This window comes from Mustela lutreola, chromosome 16 (assembly GCF_030435805.1).
Source record: "Mustela lutreola isolate mMusLut2 chromosome 16, mMusLut2.pri, whole genome shotgun sequence".
Classification (NCBI taxonomy): Eukaryota; Metazoa; Chordata; class Mammalia; order Carnivora; family Mustelidae; genus Mustela; species Mustela lutreola.
The window spans coordinates 36,805,295-36,819,197 of NC_081305.1; the positions used below are offsets into that span (position 1 = coordinate 36,805,295).

Sequence of the window (13,903 nt, forward strand, 5' to 3'; positions counted from 1 at the left end):
CAAAAAGGTGGTTTATTAAAGCACAAGGACAGGACCTGTGGGCAGAAAGAGCTGCTGTCCCAGGTTGTGAGGGGTGGCAGGTTATGTACCACGGGGGTGGGGGAAGTAAGGAAAAGGGAGGTTTCAATAGAACTTTCATATGCTAAGGAGGACCTACAAAGAGAATGTATACCAGAGGCCTTGCAGTTGCCAAGGTCCTTCTGCCCTCTTTAGCAAGCTATTGAGATAGTTGGGAGATTCCTAAGGAATGTCACAATATGTCCCACCCAGGAGTCGGGGTGGGGGGGTTGCAAGGTTGCTTTGTCCTCAGCCAGTCTTCTATTCCCAAGTCGGGAGGGCCCCTATCTAGAAACTTCTCTAGTAACAAACTATAGAAATGATCCCTGAAAGTATAGTCTTGGGATGGACCCAATCTAATATGGCTGTTATCCTTATGAGATAGGAAAACTGTAGGATTCCGTAAAAATCTGCTTTTTTTTTTTTAAGATTTTATTTATTTGACAGACAGAGATCACAATTAGGCAGAGAGGCAGGCAGAGAGAGAGGAGGAAGCAGGCTCCCCGCAGAGCAGAGAGCCTGATGCAGGGCTCAATCCCAGGACGCCAGGATCATGACCTGAGCCGAAGGCAGAGGCTTTAACCCACTCAGCCACCTGCTCCCTTTCCTGCTTGCATTCTTGGTAGGATCTGCATACTCACCCTACTTTACACATGCTTTATAAGGCAAATAGCCTATGTCCTCCTTGTAAAGGACAAGAAATTAATGATTTTTCTAGAAGAGATAATATCTAAGGAAGAACCAGGTGAAGCCATCAAATGCATATCTGGACCACTGGCCCTAGATGTCTGGACACCCAGACGCCCTGCTCCATGGAAGAGCACTTGGGTCCTAGTCTTTGTTCTAACTAGTTTCTGGATGTCTGAGAGGACATGTACACCAGACCACAAACCTCAGTAAAAACCTTCAGACCTTGGACGAAGAAGAGACTCATGTTCCTTTCCTTTCCAAGACTCTCAGACACTCTGTCTGTACTGGCTTTCTCTTTAATAAACTTTGCTCTCTCTTCCTGCTGGCTTGCATTTGATTTCCATCCTTTGCAAAGCAAAGGGCCCTCTTGGCTGGTCCTGGGGAACCCTTCCTAGGTCCCTGGACCCAGCCTGCTGGCATCACTTGTAAGAAGACAGTCATGTGAAGACACAGAGAGGCAGGGAGAGAGCCAAAGGAAGCTGGAGTCAGAGGTCAGAGTGATGCTATCATAAGCCAAGGAACACTTGAGGCTACTGGGAGCTGGGAGTGGAAAAGAAGGAGTATTGCTTGGCTAACACTTTGATTACAGACTTCTGACCTCAAGAATTGGTAGAGAACAAATTTCAGTTGTTTTAACCAATCTGCTTTGTGGCATTGTGTTACAGCAGCCTAGGCACACTCACACAGAAGCCCTCTGATGAGTTATGCCTGGGATGTGGGTATAGCAGGTGGGGGCAGGTGCATGGACTGTGCGAGCAGAGCTGGGAGCTGGTTATGTGCCTTAGGCCTCCTTCACATGCCCCACATTTTCCCCTGAGCACCTGCTCAGCAGCTCAAAGAAGCACCTGCAGATTGCAAAGAAATTTCCATCCCTGAGCCCCAGAAAGCTCTGTGAGAGCTGCCCTGGAAGCCAGATCTTTGCCCACCTCACTGTGTTAGTCCATGAGCCCTGGGATCCCCAACCCAGCTCAGTGTGGAGCCCTGGACTTGGAAGCTGCTATCCTCCTAAGGCCTACATTCCAACTGGGAGAATTAAAGCATGTCTAAGCAATTAGCATAAATCAAACAGATGTTCCTTCGGTGTGTTTGTGATTACTTTATAATTAACTAATGGGCTTTGTAGCAGCCACTTTTACGGGCATCTAATGGCTGCATAATGAAATCCCCTACACTGTGGCTACACTGTCAGGAAGGGAGTACTGAGGAAATTTGAGGATGTGCTCTGTCATCTAGCAGCCAAGAAGCCACAGCAGCAGGACCTAGCCTAGGGCCTTGGCATCACCATGTCTGCACAGGCACCCCACTCTCGGGCCTGGGAGGTGGAAGGGTTTTACCTCTCAAGAGGAGCAACATGGTGACCACTCACAGAGCGAAACATCCACGTTTTCTCATTTGTTCCTCCACAGCCTTGCAGGAGAGCCTGAGGCACAGGAACGTTAAAGGCACGAAGTGAAGAAGGGCACAGCTTCAGGTGCCTGAGCCAGCATCTGAAACCAGAGTTCTGGGGGCCAAAATGAATGTGGGTATAGCCATCTCTGGTCTGTCTTCCTGCCCAGCCCTGACCCCTGGAGTCGCCTGAAGACTGGCAAGAGGTGCCAGGCTGGTGGCAGGATCTCCTAATGACAAATACAAAATGAATCAGTGCCTTGAGGTAAATAATCAGGCAAGATCCTTGGAAAGTGGAATTGTTCAATAGTTAAAGTTGGCTAATGATTTAAAATGCTCCTTTTAAAGGTTCCCTCTTTAGCGTTCCAAAAATTGTGCATTCCCATGCAGATGTGGTGAAAGGGAGTTGAATACCACACTCCCTCCCCAAGATGAGCCAGCAGAGCCCCTACCTGGTGCTGATACTGGCCTCTTTCTTCCCTCTCTGTTCTCTCTCCCTCCACCCCCACTTCCTCTCTCTCTACCTCCCTCTCTCTGTCTCTCCTCTTTCCCCCTCTTTCCAGGGCCTCCTAGCCCCGGCTTATGTAGGTATTGAGTAAAAGCCCTCTTGCATGCAGTGTTCATAATTAGAGGGTCTGAAGTCTAATTATTTGGGTTCAAACCTTGGCTCTGCCAAGTGTGAACTGACCTCAGGGAATTGACTTCTCTCTGATTTCCAACCTCCCCATCCAGAAGGTAACAATCATAAACATATGTCTTCGGGCTCATTTACTTGTTCGACTAATATTTGAAAGCCTTCTCTGTGCCAGGCACCGTTGGTGGCTCTGTCTGTAAAGTAATGACACGGAACCAGGCAAACTCCTGTCTCACCAGGAGTGGCAGACAACAAACAAAGTGGAGAAGGGTTAAGAAGCAAATGGAGCAGGGGAGAATGAGGACGCTCAGGGAAGGCTTCTCCAACACAGCAGAGGTGCTGGGCTGCTGCTAGGGGGAGCCGCAGAAGGCAAAAACACAAAGGCTGAGCCAAGGGATGGAAGGAAAAGGGGGCCATCCCAGTGACTTCAGGAGTCTCTGGATCGGCCATGCCTAAAGGAGAGCTGCCCTCTTCCACTCTGGGGTTCTTTGAACAGATGTGCTCGCCCTCCAGCCAGCTTCCCAGTTTTTCTTCTTGAAATCAGAGTTGGGAGGTTTCTATCAGACCCCCGAGGAAGTCCCGAGTCATGCAAGTGCTTCAAGACTTCTAATTTGTTTATTTTTCTCTCCTTTCGGAGGGAGCAGATATTCCACTGTGTGACCTCAAGGGCAAGTGCCGTGTGTGATGTGGGAGGAGCGTTGCAGGGCTGAGTGCTGAGCACACGTTTCTGTCAGAAGAGCGGGCAGCAGGGGAGGGAGGGCTGCAGCCCTCAGACCTGTCAAGAACTCAGCCCGTTCTTGGTGAGAGTACTTCAGCCGCCACCCTGTGTCTGTGGGCTTCTTGATTCATCATTCCCTTGAGTCTAAAACCTCATTCTTTTATTAAAATTATGAAACCATCAAGCAGCCTGACAATGACAATAATGCCTTCATGGCATCTGCGTTGTAACAATCCTGCACGTGTGTTCTGAGCAATATATTCATTCCTGTGGCCATTGAGCAGGCAGGAACATCAGAACAGCATGATTAATGGGGTCCTCCCCGCCCCCCCCCCCCCATAGCCAGTGACGGGGCTGGAAAAAGGCAAGCAAAGCCTTAGTCTATCGGGACTAGATTATTAATAATTCCATTCCCTTCAGACCAGCCATGATCATTAATCTACTTTGAGTCTCAAGCCCTAGAAAAGCTGAAGCTTTGATTCCGTGCAGATGGAGACAATCCCATACCCTTCCTCACTGTGCCACACTGTGGAGATGCCTCCATGCACCCATCCAGGAAGGGAATGTTCTAAGAGAGTGAGAAATTTTGGTCCATCATTTGGTCCTTAGGTCTATGAAAGTATGATATAGCTCTTTTCTAAGCTCTTCAGGGTATAAACCTCAAAACCAAAGAGTAGGGCCTTCCTGGACGTCCACTAGGCCTCTAAACCCCTCCTCTGCTGGGCTGGGTTATGTACAGCCTCACTGGGAGGGAAGACTCGGCTGTGCATAGTCAAGCCGCATATGCTTGATGCAAGAGCATTGGCCCATGGAAGGTATTACGCTGGCCTCTTCAGTGGGGGCAGGGGGTGCCCAGACATGATCCAGGCTACAGAGCAGACAGAGAGCCACCAGTACGCCCAGGATACACACAGTTTTGGCTGGGAGGCAGTTGGTTGGTTGGCAGGGTATGTGGACGACATGCTTACTTCCTCTCAATACCTCCAAGAGTCCAGGACTGAAGGGTTGGAAATGTCAAGACTGGGACTGGGAGGGAGGTCAGTGAGTGGTTGCAAAGCTTCATCCAAAGAGCCTCCAGCTTCCACAGATACCAAGGATCAGAGGAGAACAGGAAATGCTCTCTGGCTTCCCCTCTGGCTCCTCTTTCTCTGGACCACACTTCTTCTGCTCCAAAGCTGTATTCTTCCTAATGAGATGCAAACAAAACAAAACAAACAAACAAATAAAACAAAACAACTCCCCCCACCCCCATTATTGACTAGAATTCCTGGGAGGGAAGACTCAGTTATTTGTGTAGGATTCCATGATCTGTTCCTGCCCACAGATTACTTCTGACACCAAATGTGTGGGCTTTTTCCTTACACCGACAACCAATGTTCAACTCTCCAAACACCACGTGGAGGTCCTGCAATTTGTTTCAAGTCTATTGCCATCTACCTGCAGTTAGCAACAGATCCCACAAGCTAGGAACTCAAGCCTGCAAGACTGCCACCATTTCAGGTGTCAATGTCAAGTCCTGGACATTCTGTCCTTCTGACCAACTTACTATAGATCTCGTGACCCCTTTCTCAGGTTCAATATTTTACTATAACAGTCACAGAACTCAGGGAAGCACTGTGCTTACAATTACAGGTTTATTATGAAGGCTATTATAAAGTATAAAGAATAAAGAGGTATAACCCAATGGAAAGGTACATAGGGTAAAGTCTGGAAGAGCCATGAGCACAGGATTTTCTATCCTCATGGCACTGAGGTGTGCTACCCTTCCGGCCCATGGATGCATTCACCAATCTGGAAGTTCCCTGAACCATGACTTAGGGACTTTTAGGGGTTTTTCATTCATCACATGGGCACAAGAGATTATTAACTTAATCTCCAGCTCCTCTCCCTTCCCTGGAGGTTGGGTAGAGTAGGGCTAGAAGTTCAAGCCTTCTCATGAGGCTCTGGTCTTTCTGGCAAATAAGCCCCAACCAAACACTATCTAAAGTCCCACAAAGAGTCACCTCACTAGAAAAAGAAGCGCCTGTCACCCAAAAAATTCCAAGGGATTTAGGAGCTCTGTGTCAAGAACAAAAGATGGTTCTATAATTCCTATCACTCATGAAATTACGAGTTTTAGGAGGTCTTTGTTATGAATAGAGGACAAAGATCAAATATATGCCACAAAGGACGCCTATGGGAAGCCTTCTTGGGATGGAAACTGAGTCCTTAAGAGCACCTTAAGAAGCTAAGAACCCAAGTCTCTGGGTCTTACTCCAAATCATGGGGAAACTAAAGATTTTCCCAGGACTTATATTGGAAATATCTCTTTTGACCCTTCCATGAGAAATGGAGAGGCCAGAGCAAGGACCTCTACAATGTGACACAAAGATAGAGGCTCTGTATTTCCCAAGTCAAAGGGCAGTCCTGTACTCAAGCATGAGCCTGCAAATCCCTTCTGCCACAGCTGGACTCTGAAAGGCAGGAGGAAAACCAAGGGATCTTAGAGTAGAACTGTATCTGAGAAGACCTTTTCAGGTTTCTTATTTGATGGGTGAGAAAAGAAGGCCCAGAACATAAGTGGCTTGCGTAGGGTTGCACAGTTAGTAAGTGAGGGGCAAGGAGTCTCACAGGGTGACCAGTGCCCAGAGACCTTCAGGCCATCCTTTGGCACACACCTGATACCAGTACGAATCTCTATGCCAGCCATCCTCCGTCAGGGTCCAGGTAAGAACACAGGTGGAGAACCGAGGATGAAGATGAGATAGAGTGTAGGCTCCCGGTGGTGGTGGGAAGCAGTGAAATGCTAAGAAGGCTTAAGGGAGCTGTGACTTCCTCACCAACCAAGATCATCCTGGGTGTTTTGTATAAGAAAAGCAGGCAGTAGGACGTTTGTGCAGAGCTGCTGAACTCCGAAAGCCCAGGTGAGGGCCTGGAAGTACCCTCCTTGGAGGAGGAACACTGACTGTGGATGGCAGATTAGGGCATGGGAACACACAGGGACACCACGGAGGAAGGGATTAGCCTTGGGGTGCTGTGCCTCCAAGAGCACCCACCCCTTCCATTCTGGGAGATCTTCCCCTTTGCCAGCCCCTTCCAGAGTGCAGGGCTAAGGGGCGTAGGATGCAGGAGTGGGAACAGCTGAACTACGGCACAGGTGATTGAGTGGAAGGCAAACTTGCTCTACCTTTCTTCTTAATCTAAATTGAATCTGGGTGGGGAAAGATTACATTGGATGGAAGTGAAAACCCAGCTGCATTTCAAAATTACACTGATCAGAATAGAAATGGTCTTAGAGGCTTTGAGGAGGGGTGGCTGATCCTGGTGGCCAGGCTCCTCAGTGTACAAGGCTTCCCCAGCAGAGAGAGAAACCACAAGCCCATCAGTGCACCTCTGGTGAGAAGGAGCCTATGGGTGGCTTCTGGAGCATGGAGATTCCCCAGCCCTCCTGCTTTCACCACCCAGCCTTATAAGCCTCAGTGGTGGATGCAGAGGGTGCTAGAGAGGGGAGTAGCTAGGAAGCTGACAGCCTAGTTTGAGTCTGTCCACTGTGAAACCTCCCTCCTCACTGGCCCTTACGGAGAGAGAACGTTCTTCTCTGTCCATGCCAGCCTGGTCTCCAGGGCCCAGCCTGTCAGTGCACCCCATTCTGATAAGTCCAGCAGGGGTGTGGGTCAGAGCCTAGGATGCTAGCAATCATCCTGGACCCCATCAGTTTCCTGTTTCCTTAAACCATAGAAGAAGATCAGCCAAACCCCTCCTTTATTCTCCTGAAATTAAGCAGGATTCTCTCAGCCTGCAGAAAAGCAGTCCATGGAGATTTTCATGTTAATCGGAATTAAATCTGTAAATGGAAAGAGGGCCTCCTGTGAGAATAGGTCAAACCCTCCTGGCAGGCCTGTGATGAAGAGCTAGAGCTCTAAGTGACTGGGTGGTATGCCCATGCTGGCCCTGCTGGACTGGGGAGGGGACACGGCCATAATGCCTGACCTATCTTTGCTGAGGTCCCTGGAGTTCTAGATGTCATGTCCAACGGTATCAGAAGTAAGAAAGGGATAAGTTGAGAGACCTGTGAGCCAATACCTGCTGAACCCTTTCTGCCTAACTCAGTCAGGATTCACAGTGCAGAAGCCAGCAGGGCTATTGCATCCCCTTTCTTGCAAATTCAGGTTCCCTAGAATCCACATGGCCTGAGCTAACTTGGCCTGAAACCTCACCATGGGTTTCACTCTGAGTTATACCATCTAATTTCTAGAGGACCCTTGTCAAAATGGGATCGTCTGCTGGCTCTGATGAGGAGGATCCAGAATGTAGGACACTAGATAGGGGTTGTGGGTTGTTGGGAAAATGAAGCCTTCAAGTATCTTAATTGACTGATAAGGTTAACAGATAAAATATAAAATGCCTTCTTAAATTTGGCTCTCATAGAAACAATAGATGATTGTGTAAGTACATCCCATTCACTATTTGAGACATATTTATATGAAAAGTATAATCATTATTTATCTGAAATGAAAATTTAACTGGACATTTGTATTTTTAATTGCTAAGTCTGGCAACCACAATAGCTGAGGGCCAGTAGCATCTTGTAAATAAGACTCAGGGAGCTACGGTCCTAGTGTTTCTCCCACCTAGTCAGACATTCAAGGAAAGGAACAGACAACCCAACCAGGAATTGCTTAATTACTGTACAAAAGCCACCATTTTACAAACAAATTTACAAATGGAACCCTGTCTATCAATGTCTGTTTAGTTAGGTCTTCCCTGCTTGAAGAAAAGGACACATCCCATGTCCCAATCGTGCCTGAGTCCCTTGCAGAGGCCAGTTCAAGCCACAGTGTGCTGGGAGTCAGGGCTTTCAGATTTCGTTCTGCTTCTTTTGGATACAACTTCTCTAAAGCTCAGTAACCTCATCTGTAAAATGGGATCAATAATCTTTTCTATATTTTCCATTAGTTGTCAGGAATAAACCAGAAATTCCAGGGGGGGGGGGTGCCTGGCTGGCTCAGTGGGTTAAGCCTCTGCGTTCAGCTCAGGCCATGATCTCAGGGTCCTGGGATCGAGCCCAGCATTGGGCTCTCTGCTCAGCAGGGAGCCTGCTTCCCCGCCCCCTGCCTGCCTCTCTGCCTACTTGTGATCTCTGTCAAATAAATAAATAAAATCTTAAAAAAAAAAAAAAAAGAAATTCTAGGAAAATATTTGGTGAACCGTGAAGTATTTTATATCAAACACTATACATAATATGCGTTGGCTCTCAAAATATGATTATTGAATTCTACTGAAGAGAAATGTTTCATTTGATCCCTCCTGCTTCTTCAGCCCCACCCTGCAAAGCAGGTGCCTCCCATGATGCTGCTGCCCTGCTATTCCTTGAGATCCTGTGCAGGCTGTGTGGGTAGGGGGCTAGCTTCCTATCAGAGAGCGTGACGGCCCACACAGATATTTACAATTAAATTCCCTACCCCTTGTTCTCACATCTGCCTGCAAATATTCCAGGCACTTCATTATCATTCTTCAGCCTGGAGAAGCATTGATTTGTTTGCTTTTAAAGAAAATAAAGCCTGCAGGGCACAAAACTAGTCAGGAGTGAGAAGATTTAAGCTATCTGGTCTACCTAAAATAGATACAGATCAACAAATAGTAAGGACGTATCTACGGACTTGGGTTTGCTCCCACACTTCCAACAATATACTCAACAAATGTTTCCTGAGCCCATAATATGTCAGCTCTTCCCTTTGGGAAATGTAAGCAGGGACGTTGTAGCTGTTCCGTGGACAGGGTAACTTTGGGAGCACTCCAGCCTCAGATCAGGCCCTGCCCCTCTCCACACCCTCCCTACCCTGCCTTTCTGGAGTGGACAGATGGAGCCCCCCAGGGTATCCTGACCAACAGGTGGCACTGGGTAAGGCCAGTGTCTTCTCTGCTCCAGAGCTAGAGCTGGCCTCCAGTTTTACACATGGCAGCAAGGTTGAGGGGTCCCTTATCTGGTTAAACCTGCCAAGCCTCAGCTTTCATGGAAAACCAGCAGATTGAGTCAGAGCTTTGTTGCAACTCACTGATGACTCAGCCCGACCCTTCCTGAGCTGCCGCAGCTCATACCCCTCCCTGCTTCCTTTCTGATTATTGGTGGACACTACTTATCTGCCTTATGCTGCCTGGGACATCTCTAGCTCCTGAACAAGGCTAGCAGCTGGTTTTGGTACCTGTCTCAGGGATATGCAGATTGGGACTCAATTAGAATTCTTAGAAATCTATACCAAAGTATTTTCCAGACTAGTTAAAAAAAAATCCATAAAAACCTGAGTAAGACTAGCAGCACACTGCAGGACTGAGGCATCTTCCCAGCAGAGCAGCCCTGAGAACTGTGCGAGCCGGTAAGTCCCTGCAGGAGGAAGTGACCAGGAGCCTGGAATGGGTCTATTTACACCTGGTGAGCACTTCAGCCTAAGAATGCCACAGAAGTCTCCTTCTTGCAGATCACACATGCCTGCTAGACTGGGCTAGGGTAGTGCAGGGACCGAAGGTGGCCGGCAGAGGCAAACCTACAGGAGGAAGCAGAACTCCCTGGAGTTAGGGAAGGCGGTGGAGCTGAGAAGTGTGCAGAGATGGCCACTTTCCGCAGTCGTATTGGATGAATAGGCTCAGAAGCCCCTCATCCCCATTTCCCATCCCCTAGCTAGGCAGGTATTTGTCTTCAGGGCAAGTAGTGTCTTTTCACTCTTTAAATCACCCAGAGGTTGTGGTGCTCGGGCACGATCAGCCGTGGGGAGGGGAGGGACACAGCAGGGTTTGCAGGGAAGGAAGAGAAGGCTGGTTTCTGGTGAGAAGCTGGCAAATCCTCTTGGCTTCGCACAAAGAACACTGGATCTAGTGACAGGACAATGGGTCCTAGCTTGGGCTCCAGGTGGGTGTCATTCGGTACTGTGTCACTTGTGACTCTCAGTATCTGTAGCATAACTAGAGGATGGAATATTTTACCCAAGTTTCTTATCTCATTCATGAGTACTATTGTATGCCAGGCACTAGTCCAGGCACTTGGCCTTCATTAATCCCTAGTGAAGAGGTGAAGGTACTCAGGACACAACTCTGAAGAGGGTGGTCAGGGGAGGCCCTGTTGCAAAGGTGCCACTTTGTGATTTTCTTGTCCTTCAACTTGGTATGGCAATGGTGCATGAGGGATGAATCGTTCACACACAGCTAGACCAGGACAAGAAAATATCAGCCTTCCCATAAGTGAAGATCAAGAACTTATACATTTGAAAACTAGTGTAAGGGCTTATCCAGCCAGAGCAACCCCACCCCAGTTGAACTGCCATTTTGCTGTAAAGCTTAAATTGACCTTGCCCCCCCGCAGGGGATCTTATTTAAAAGCAAGTCCGGAAAACTAGTCCCATGTAACAAAGTCCAAGTACAAGGTGGGTCAGGCCAGGTGGAGATATTCCATCAGTGGGGGCGCATCCTGTTTCCTAGCTACCAAGGAGTATGGGCCCCCGCCCTTTGGGAGCCTTTTGGCGCCAATCCTAACCAAGGTGTGATAGGCTGGTTCAAATGTCTACTAGGATAAATTGTAATTCAATTGGTCACCTAGCATCACTGTGGAGTTTCCTGTGTGTGTGTTACAATCTCATTGGCCACCTGTGTGTGGCCAGGCCCAACCACATGGCTTTTGCTCTATAAAAGTTAGTATGGAAAGCAGGGAGGGGTCGTCCTCTCTGGCAGGGTGACCCTGACCCATCTGTTTGATGGTCAGTATGATTCCTGATGCTTGGTGTGAAATAAAGCTTTGCTTGACCTTCTCTTTGTATCAGTCTCTCTCCTTTAATCACGGACCCATTATTGGGGTACCCAATTTTGGGGGACCCAACACTAGGTTAATGAATGATTATGCTTATATCAATTTAGTTATATCAGCCTGTTTAAAAATGTCTTATTAATCCAAAAGAAGACTTCCTTAAAAAAGAAAGAAAGAAAGAAAGAAAGAAAGAAAGAAAAGCAGTGTATGAATTATTCCTGAAACGAAGTGTGCCCTGACCCCGGTCTCCTTGATAATTTGTAAGTGAGGTCTTTTTTGGGGATACATTACATCTACTCTTCTAGGCACATCGCTCTCCCAGCTTCTGGCATCCTGTCTTGTTGGTCTTTCACAGAGCTGGCTATTTTCCCTCATGTTTCTGTCTGATGTAATGCAGAGATAGAGATCCAGAGGACCAAGAAAAAAGCGAGAGAGAGAGAGAGAGAGAGAGATCTATCCAGAGGAAAACCGTGGAAAGGGAGAGATGGGGTAGGAATTACCGGAAAGAGATTTCTTCTTAAAGAAGCATACAACAGCCTCTCCTTCCCAAGGTTTCTTCAACAGTCAGGGAGGCCCCATTAGCTGTGGGACGGGAGGGTTGCTCACACCTGTCTGCAGGAAACAGATGGAAAAAAGGATTTCTAGAAGCTCTCTGAGCAACACTGGAGCTAAGTGAGGTATCCTACACAACCTTGGGATCTTGCTCCCTCATTCCCAGAAACTGGTTAAAATATTCCTCTACTCCACCCATGAGATCTCCAAGCCCTGGCGGTGGGGGAGAAAGGAAAAGGTCTTTCTTCAAGGTAATCACAGCTGCACTATGCAGCCTCTTCAGGTGATGGCCGTTCACGGCCTAGAAGTCCAGCTTCATTTCTCCTGCAAGTCATTCAATAATATGTTGCCTTACTAGTAAGCTATAAGACACAAAGATGCTAAGTGCTTAGACAAATTCCATAGGATTCTCTCTACCCACGGGGTCATAGGAGAGCCCAAGGAGTTGGTCCCTTTTAGTGCATGGCCTGATCTTTCCTATTAGCTGAGCATTAGACTATACCAAACATTTCCATGTACTGCCCAAGAGGGAGAGAGCAAGAGACTCTAAAACAGACCTGTTTTAGATGAAAGAGAAGACTGGTGCTTGATGCTAAGTCCAGAACTGATTCCTTTGAGCTGGAGAAGTTGTATGAGTGAGAAACAAGTTCGAGAGAGGCCTTTTGGGATCCAGAACCAGCTAAATTAGGAGGATAGGGCTTGGGTGAAAAGATCTTAAGCTCAGCTCTGGCCCACTGGTCAGTCAGTGGTTGATAATGGCCCATCAAGAGTCAAGGCTATGAAAGACAGTGATGATAGTGGTGGGGGTGATGAAGATGATGGTGCTGGAAGTAGCCTTGGTGTCTATCTATAGATGAATGGATATAAAAGATGTGTGTGTGTGTGTGTGTGTGTGTGTGTGTGTAATGGAATATTACTCTGCCATAAAAGGATTGAGATCTCGCCGTTTGCAATACCATTGATAGATCTAGAGAGTATTAGGCTAAGTGAAATAAATCAGACAGAGAAAGACAAATACCATATGATTTCACTTATATATGGAATTAAAAAAAAAACAATCAATAAATGAACAAACAAAAGCCAAAGCAGATCTATAAATACAGAGAAGAAACTGATGGTTGCCAGAGGGGTGTGGAGAGCAGAGGGATAGACAAAATGGGTGAAGGGGCATGGGAGACACAGACTTCCAGTTATGGAATAAATAAATAATGAGAATAAAAGTACAGCGTAGGGAACTATGATAATGTTGTATGGTGACACATGGTAGCAACACTTGTAGCATAATGTAACTGCATCGAAGTGTTCAACCAGTATGCTGTATACCTGAGATGAATAGAATATTGTGTGTCAACTATACTAAAAAAAAGTAGGTGTTGATGGTGGAGGGGAAAACAAGGACAACACTCCTTTATACTCAGTTCGTTGTCACATGTCTACCCAACGTGACAATTTGTTTCACCAAAGCCAGCAAGGGAGAGAGTCAAGAGAACATCAGCTAGCAAGATGAAAATGACAATCTCCTAAAACTTAATTGTGAAAGTGATGCCATACCATTGTTACTATGTTCTATGAGTTAGAAACAATTTAGTTGCTAGGCTAACCCATATTCCAGGGGGAGAGAGACTCACAAAAACATGAACACCAGGAACTGGAGATCATTGTGTGTGTGTGTGTGTGTGTGTGTGTGCGCGCGGTTTAGGGTTTGCTCCCTGTACTAACCTTCTAGCTAGATTCAGTTGCATGAGAGATCCAAGGTGAAATCAGCAAAGAAATAGCACAAATAACTTAAAGAATTGTGAGAAACAAAAATGTTATTGAAGCCACTGAATTTGGGGGTGGTTTTTTATACAACGAAAGCTAACTGAAGCCATTCAATTTCATATCAGAAATGGTGTCTGTCCTAACAAAAACCTAAAACATTAGCATTGACTTTGAGACTGAGAAGCAAACAGAGGCTCTAAAAGTGGCTTCTAGAAAACTGGTGGTGGAAGCTGGAAATTCCTTTAGAAAGCTGGCGGGAGAAGAGTGCTTCTTATGTGGTGATGGAGTAATTGAAAAGACTCGCCTGTGGTAAATTGGTAGGTAGAAAATATAT

General features: G+C 47.0%; 1 pseudogene; it reads right to left on the reverse strand.

The window, feature by feature from the left end:
• Positions 1-305: 305 nt before the first annotated feature.
• Positions 306-399, reverse strand: LOC131819043 (small nucleolar RNA U3; annotated as a pseudogene).
• Positions 400-13,903: the final 13,504 nt, after the last annotated feature.